Genomic DNA, 8,722 nt, shown 5'->3' with positions numbered 1-8,722 from the left:
TATCTCCTTGGCAAGAACAGCAACGCAGAGGGGAAACAAGCAAGTGCCCTCGGCTTTCTCCAACCTATACTTGATGAAAGGGAATGTAAAATCCATGAGCGCTCATTAGATGGTTTTACAGGTGGCTAATGAGCTGATATTTAAAACGTGTCACTTATCGTTTCGGTCTCTCTCACTCCCTCCGCTTTTTTCTCTCTTTTCCTCTCTTTGTTTGGCTGCCCTCCAGGACGGAGCACCCGCGGGTCTACTGCGGTGCCAGTATTGCTCTGTATCAGCAAAATGTCAGCCAGGAAAACACTCACATACACACGCACACACACACACACACACACACAAAGGATCCAGAGTGTATCCCTAGTGCCCATTAGCATCAAGTAGAGGACACATTCAACATGGACAACCTTAATTTGACTGTGGTAATATAGGTTTATAATCGGGTATGTGGCCCAAACGTACAATTTCACTTGTGTCTGTAATTATGCACATGATAGCCGTTCTAGTCCTTATGGTCTCAGGCTGGTGTGAAAGAAATGATGTGTTGTCCTCATTAATAAACGCCTCACCTGTTTAACCACAAAAGGGCGATTTCACAACGAGTTAACGCCTTGTCTTTCATGCCGCTGCGTTGGCAAAAGCTGCGTCAGGTAGATTGCCTGTGGACCATAACCACTCTGGTCGTAGCGCAGGAAATATTACCTCAGTAAACTGCAGCAAGAGGCGTTTCAGCAGGAAACAGCTCCCTGTGCTGGGTTGTATATATGGCCGGGGCTGAGTCGGGCTCATAATTCAACGTGGCCGTTGGCACTTTTCATCCCCTCTCTGCTGGGGCTGGGTACGGGCTAAATGACAGAGAAAAGCCACAATGGCACTTCCACCGTCGTTTCTTTACGACTGGCAGGGACCCCGGGGCACCATGGCTGGAGTGCTAAGTGAGAACATGGCTGCCAATCACTTCATATTAATCTTTGTGCGATCAGGAGTGGTGGCCAACGTTTGAGAGGAAACCTAGGTTGCGGAGGAGCCGGGAAGTGGATCCAGCTGGACATTAGCTGTGCGTCCGCTCACAAGGGCCAAGTGCCACGCACGCACACACACACACACACACACACACACACACACACACACACATTAAAGTAAAGGTCAGTTGTCCATCATCTCTTTTGCCATGCCATGTAATATGGCAAGATGGGAAATTTCAGAGTATATCACCTGATTTCTGTGGGTAGCCTACTGCACCCAAAGAGGCCAATTTTAAACGTCAAACGTAAAATCAGCCCAGAGATAGTGAACCCCTGAGGCACAAAATAAATGTAATCCATTCCAATACTAGCATAATGTTTTGGTTTTTTTGACAGTTATGTTATTTAGTACTGATTACAAATCCTAACCTATTTTTCTTCCCCAGGGTGTGTCCAAATTCTGGACGCAAATTTCCCGGAAGCAGAAAAAAAACCTTATTGTGCAGTTATAGATGTGGAAATTACAGCCCATGTCACTCTACACTTGTGGCCAGCGTACTGTTCTTCACTGTGGTCTGCTGGGGGAGCAGCATCGGAGACAGATTTTGACATTGTTTTTACCATTTGTCTTTCTTATATTTTTTATATTTTGCATGATGTGTTGTGTGCCTGATACCTGCTGCTGTTACAGCATTATTTCCCAGTTTGGGATCAAATCTATCTATAGGCAGGTGCTACAGAAGCCTGTAAACCACCTGTGCCTTTTTTTCCTTCAATGAATTTCAAAAAATTTTAAGTACAGCTTAAATCCGTTTAAGAAGATTTTTGGAATCTATTCTTGCAGATGACAATTTTTGCTAGACATAAAATCACATTACAACGGAGTTCTTCATTTTTGTTTATCAATATCACACCAAAAGTTACAGAACCTCTACAACGGGGAGATGGAAATTATGAGATTTTTCGTCTTATCCCGCCCACCTCCCTCTCTGATTGCCTACAGGAAATCAAATCCTGGTTCTCTCGCAACTTTCTCAAACTTAACAGCGACAAAACAGATTCTCCTCATTGGCACCAAATCCACCTTGACAAAACCTGACAGTTTTTCCATTACCATTGATAACTCCTCAATTTCCCCCTCCTGTCACGTTAAGAGTCTGGGTGTCATCCTCGACGGCACCCCATCATTCCAAGCTCACATCAAGGTATAACTGCGCCATCTCCACAAGGTAACATATAAACTATGCATAAGTAACTCAAACAACCCCATTTCAAAATCAGTGAACTATCCATTTAAACACGAGGGGGAGACTACAGAACAACAGGGGACAACAGGAAGATAATTAAAGAGAAAGTAAAATGACCAGAACATAAAAATCAGTCCAATGAAGTCCAAATGAAAAATCAAAAAGGTTCACAAGTTTTAGAAACACAACAAAGGTACAAAGAAAACCCAGAGTCTTACAGAGGGATAATCCTCAACAGTTCACAGAGGCAGAATCATGAAACCCTCTTGACCACTGAGAACTGCAGATGGATCACTGCTGGTTACTCCCAGGTCTCACCTCAGAACAAAGGGAGTCTGAGCTTTTGCTATTAGAGGCACTAGAGAGACTAGTCTCCACCTTCTTTTGAATTGCCTTCTTAAAACGTTTTCTTTTTATGAAAGCTTTTACAAATTGAACAAACATTGGCTCTTATTCACAATGACTAGTCAAATGTATTTATTTTAAAGGATTTTTTCTCTTTCATTGTTCTATTTCATCTCCATGTTCCATTGTTGTATCTACCTGTCTAGTGTTATTTCTTCATTGTAGAGCACTTTGTAACACTATTATTGCATTGTTTCATATTTTTATGCCTTTCAAGTTTTACATTAATTTCCATTCCATCAATGAACCTTAACTTTCCCCATCACCAGGGCTGTAGAGTCAGAAATATGAAAATAGTGTTTTCATGGGTCTTAATTCTCACAGTGCAATCTTGAAAAAATGTTGTCTATAGTCGCCAAAAGAAGCACCTAAAATTGACTTTTTGATGTTGTTTTGTCATGTTTATTAATTCAATGAATCAGTTTTTGTAAATTATATCTCCCAGCATCGTGAGGACTTTTTGGAAGGATTCAACACAATATAACTCTGGTCAAGAAATATTAAATGGAAATATGGTAAATATTGAGTAAAAAAGAGCCAGAAACAATCTTAAAACCCCACCATGCATGGTTGGTGTGTAGATGTAGAATCTCAAGGTGACTTAAAAAACCCACATTCCAGGACACAATGCATGACCTCTGTATCCTCAGTGCTAGCCATGTGACCTCCATACAACATAGGTAAGTCATGATTATTTCTTAGTAGATGTCTGCACAAAATGATGAATAGGATACATGTTTTGGCTATTTAAAACTTTCTCAAGTGGTTTGAACTTCAAAATGTCCAAGTATTGAGTAATGGGTTTGAATGAATTCCATTCCCGAGGGCCTCGTATGCCTCCTTGTTAAATGTACTGATCTTGGACCACAAAAAATAATGTCGAGTGTGTGTCCAACCTTTAGCTGGGCCTAACTGAATGGGCAAACTGCACCAAAAAGAGAGTCAGCTGGTTAATATTGCCTATTCAGCTCCTCTTCTTCTTGTTTCTCTGTCTGATGGACTGTGGTGCATATTCTCTTTTCCTCCCATTTGTCCTCATTGTGTTTCTGTCGAATTTACCGGTAGTCTCAATAGCGAAGACTTAAATAATGCCCTCATTTGTTTCTTATTTGTTTTCCCCTCATTTTTTGTGTCTTGGGTTTTTGAATGAAGACCACAATTGGTGTAAAACAATTATAATATTTGAACTTTAGTTTTAATTCTGAGCTAATGTTGATTGACACTACACAATAATCAGCTTCTCGTTGAAATGTACTACACTTTGTGACGGCCAATCAAATATGACAACATTAATAGTTTCTAATAACAGTTTCTGACGTCATCTGTACTCAAAATAATGAGCTGTAATTTCCCCCAAAACACACACACACACACACACACACACACACACACACACACGCACGCACACAGAAAATGAATCACAAGTGTAGGGATGATGACACTTTGCTCAGTAGCAGCAGCGTGTCTCTGCTCAGTATGATAGTGTGACTGGGCATCTCTTGGAACTCGTCATGTGACAGCCCAGACAATCGGGCGGAAAGAAACGTCAGTCCCTTTCTTCTTCTGCGGGCCCCGCTGCGCAGATGGAGCAGACTGTCGGTCCGCCCCTGCAGGCGCACTACGGAAACATCGCAGGCGGCGTTGGTGAATGTCCGGCCCCGCCGTGCGTCGACGTAAAACCCGACCGGTTTTTTTTTTTTTTTTTTTAGTACCGAGCGGAGAGGAGATGCACACGGCACTCGAGTGAGGTAACTATATAAAAAACTCCATTCGTTATCATCCACTCCCACAACGTGGACCCGGGCGGCGTTTCACCGCGACGTGTCGATGTCGCCTAGCCACTGTTCTGAACGTTAGTAGCGGACTCTCCGGCGGCACATGTCAGCGGCGCTCTTTTGCGCGCTGAAAGGCTAATTTCCTGTGGAGTTCCGCTAGCTAACGTTAGCCGCGTTAGCCGCGTTGAACTGTTGCCTTCCCCATCGCTTTGCTAAGCGTTAGCCTGCCGGAAAGGGGCGACACAAACGAAACGACATCAGAAAAAAATGGTGGTGGGGGGTGGGGCAGGTTTGACTTTGGACTTTGGTGTCGGGCAGCTCTGCGGGGGCTCGCTTGTGGACACCGGTGGCGATTTTACGTGCCGGCTAATTCACAGTCGAACGAGTTTGAACGCTGCGGCAGTACGGGGACGTGTCCGTCACGAGGAAGGGAAGGGGGGGGAAACAGGCTCGCGCAGTGTCGCGTTCCGCCGCGCACCACGTGCAGCGACGCGTTCCCTCCCTTGTTCCGTCCTCGGACGCGAGCCGCGTGGCTCCACCGCTCGCCCGAGACCGGTTGGGAGCGAGACGATCGCCGGGGATCGGGTTGTGCTCCGACATTTTACCGCATTGTTAAGCCATCGTCTCGGGCTGGTTACACCGTGTGTGTGTGTGTGTGTGTGTGTGCGCGCGCGCGCGCGCGCGAGACCTCCGCTGTGGAACGACAGCTTTTGGTCATCATGCAAATTGGACAGTTTTATTGTGCCCTGATAAATATTCCATGGCCATGACTTGTCAACAGCAATATAATCAAGTCGACACTGATTCGTTTGAGAGGTCGCGAGACGCGTCTACGTGTGGAATGTGCACGAGCGTTGATTTCACAGTTGCATGGGATTTTTCATAAACCGCCCCGTTAAACTAAATAAAGTGTGTAACCGCTGACCTGTTCGTTACGAGACATTCTTTGAAAATGATTACGCATAATCCTCATCCTCCAAAATGTGCCCGCACTGTAATTGTTTTTGTGACCTTAGACTGCCAGAACTCGAGAAATGATGTGCAATGGGTCAACAAGTTCTGGAGACACTGCGCTTTATTCTTTAGCTGTACCGTATTTCATATAAGTCTTTAGGACAGGTGTAGGTGGAAAAACCAGCTTATTGATGAACTGATAACTGATTTCCTATTTGTATGAAACTCCCCCTGTCTACAGTAAAGATTGTGGCTTACACGCTCATTAGTCATAAATCTCACCCTGTGTGAGCTGTTACTGAATCATTTTTCTCCTGCAAACTGTAAGATATTAATTCTAAACAAATGCCACAGTTGGACTCATGACTGCAAACTCGGCTAATTGGAAATTTACAGTTAGTGATGAAACTTAATTTCAGTGTTGTCAAAGGGAGGCAGTTTGAATGCGCCTTTCAAAAAGCTACATAACTTAATATTGGAGCCCAGACAATACTAGAAGTTTGGGACCAATGTGGATATGGATTTCAGGGAGTATAAACCCCAACATATTTTATATACCAGTCTTTGATTTGTTGTTAGGGCCAGTGTTCATTTTTCAGTGTGGAACATCCCGGTAATCTGCTCTTTTTCATAAACCTCAGTCAACTATAGAGGACAAAGACACGTTACGCCTGAAATAACAGATTCAATCTTTATATGTAAACGATCTGCAGAATTTTTGAAATGGATTTGGCGAACAATACACAACTTGTGCTTTGAGGATTGTGGGGGGTTCTTTATGATTAATATGTTTGGAATTCGAGGTTAAGCAGCATCACCAGATCTTGTTAACTACTGCCACATACAATTACCAGTTTATGCTTGCAGCATACAGCTCGAAAGCATAGCCAAAAGCTATTATGTAGACACTTCCATCGTAACGTGTGCATTTTCAAACCTTTGCAGTGGTAAATGAATAAGTGTTGGCTTTGTTGCGCAGTTAACAAGTTTGAGAAGATTTGCATCCCAAGACATACAGTTGTATGAGTTGAGTTGATGGCAGGTGCTGGAAAAGAGCTTCTAGGCTCAGTGAACACTCCCTGTGTTTTGTTCTTGGCTTTGCTCACTAAACATCTGAAGCAGGCTCACTGTGATTAGAACATTAGGCTTGTGTACGCAACTGTTTACAGAAGGTGTTGTAGCCTACTTTACAGTCACGTTGGATACAAAAAACAAACAAACAGTGACCACTGGATTGCACCGGCCATGTCCCCTGTTGACCTAAAATCCATGTCCCCTGTTGACCTAAAATCAGAAAAATGACCCTTCAAACCCTGATGTAATTAGAAAAACTCTCAATTACCATATCTTATGGGGATGTACAGTATATGGCCAACTGATATTTACAGCCTCTAAGATATTAATATTCCACTTTTGGGTAAAAAAATTAGTCCTGCAATATAATTAGGCCTGTGGCAATTTGTCTACTGATATTATTGTGTAACACCTAATTCGAATGTCATGTTGTTGTTGTTGTTGAAAATCTGTTTAACAGAGTGTAACGCTTCTTTAGCCTGGGAGTAAAACGATTGCATTCCACATTTCGACAACTACATCTTTTGTTGAGCTAAAATGATTTTTGTATACATTTGTTTCTTCATTCCATGGCCAGCGTTGTTGATTTAAAAAAAACAAAAACAAAAACTTCACTTTGAACCTCACAGTATAAACCCCTCGGTGAGATTTGTCCTGCAGCTACCAGCTGCTGGTTTCTTTATAAGAATTCCGTAAACATAGACCTGGCTGAACTATTTGTTTTAGTGCTCACAAGGTCCACAATCTGCTCCATCTGTAACACCATTCCCACACCGCAGCTCTTTATGTAAACACCGAGATTTTGAACTGTACCATAAGGCCTACTTCTGCATTTAGTCGATTCGTATATTGACCACCTTAATCCACGTGTCTTACGAGAATAAATGTTCTGGGACAACTAGTTCAAACTCTGGTTTGGATGATGGGACAGCTAGAGAGCGATTGTTCTTTCCATGTCTGGTGTAGAACCAACACCAGTGAAGCAGCACTTTTGCTTAAGAGCAAGGTTTAGACATTTTATTGTGGTTAAGATCAGTATTTCAAAAGCCAGCAGTTCTTTCTACATTTAGACTATTGCAGCCGCATCATTACAACTGTGAAAAGCAGACGCCACACACAGCTACTGTTTTCCCCTCGTTTCACCACCAGCCCAGTGATGTTGCATAACTTACTCCAGAGTTACAAGTTCCCTCTTAAAGAACTCCATATTGGTTCGAACAAATATAATGTAAATTGATCATAAACACTGCAAATTTTAAAGTTGTGTTTTAAAATAAAAGACCACTGTGCTGGGGCATTTTGGCACATTTTACATCAAGGCAAAAACTCAAATGGGAAGAATGTCCCACCATTAGTGCGCATGTAGCCACACACCATGAGCTGCTGGTCAGGTGGTTGATCTTAGACACAGCTCCCTGACTGCTTAAACATGCGGACACACACACACACACCCACACCCCTCCTCCCCCGTAGTTAAGTCACTGGGCTCAAAAATCCTCAAAACCTTCAACCTGTTACTCACGTCAGTGCTGGCGTGAACAGTTGGTGTTGGTTTGAACTCCTTTTTTTGGGCTTTTGTTCTGTCTAGATGTAAGTATCACTCCTGTGTTTTGTCAAGGTGTTGTTTGTGTGACATGTCAGTGTACTACTCTGCTGATTGTTCTGGTTTGCTGGTCTCTGATGAGTCTCTTCTTGCGGTCTTTCTCTCTCTTTTTTTTTGCACTACGATGAACATTGGCTTCCAGGCCACAGAGCATCAGCCATGCACCTGCGTCTCGCCGCAGCCATCGTTGTTTTTTGTTGTTGTTGCAGCTCTTTGTTTCCATCAGAGGAATTCAGGACTATATTCGTCATCTTCCATCAGCAACATTGAATAAATGACCAAGTGCTATCTGTTGTTGTGTAAGGAGTTGTTTCACTATATAATAGGTTCAGCCTGCAACCTGTCGACGTTGGTTTTATTTGCAATTGCATGTGCTATGCTATCCCATAGCTTAATTTCATATCGCTGAGGTATGTAAATGTTATGAACCTAAGTCATAATTTGTCTTTGAGTGTGTGTCCTTGTGTTGTTTTGGTTGTTCTCCAACCCTGCCTCAGGGTGGTGCTGGTCACCTGTTCTAATTTTCATATTATCCAGCGCGCCGGCATAGCCGGGGTACACGCACGCAATAGCTTGTTCGGAGCAGTTGAGGTCTGCCTGCTCCTGAGAATTGTACGCTTGTCACACTAATGCACACGGCGAAAGCAGTATCTCCCGGGTCTATGCTGAATTCTGCCTGCAGAGGACGGTAACAATTTTACGGAT

The 8,722-nt window shown here is 43.2% G+C and overlaps 1 protein-coding gene across 3 annotated transcripts in view; it reads left to right on the top strand.

Annotated features, from left to right (window-relative positions):
• The first annotated feature begins 4,224 nt into the window (after nucleotides 1–4,224).
• Nucleotides 4,225–8,722, top strand: part of slc39a10 (solute carrier family 39 member 10) — a 29,595-nt gene continuing 25,097 nt past the window's right edge. Inside the window, exon 1 of one of the 3 annotated variants that reach the window (XM_035651113.2) lies at nucleotides 4,225–4,359. The gene's annotated coding sequence lies outside the window, so the exon portion shown is untranslated. The other 2 variants (XM_035651117.2, XM_035651116.2) reach the window with 2 other exon arrangements.

Source organism: Scophthalmus maximus, chromosome 14 (assembly GCF_022379125.1).
Source record: "Scophthalmus maximus strain ysfricsl-2021 chromosome 14, ASM2237912v1, whole genome shotgun sequence".
In the NCBI taxonomy this organism is placed as follows: Eukaryota; Metazoa; Chordata; class Actinopteri; order Pleuronectiformes; family Scophthalmidae; genus Scophthalmus; species Scophthalmus maximus.
Note: the sequence above shows the minus strand (reverse complement) of the source record. Positions and strands in the feature narration are given on the sequence as shown.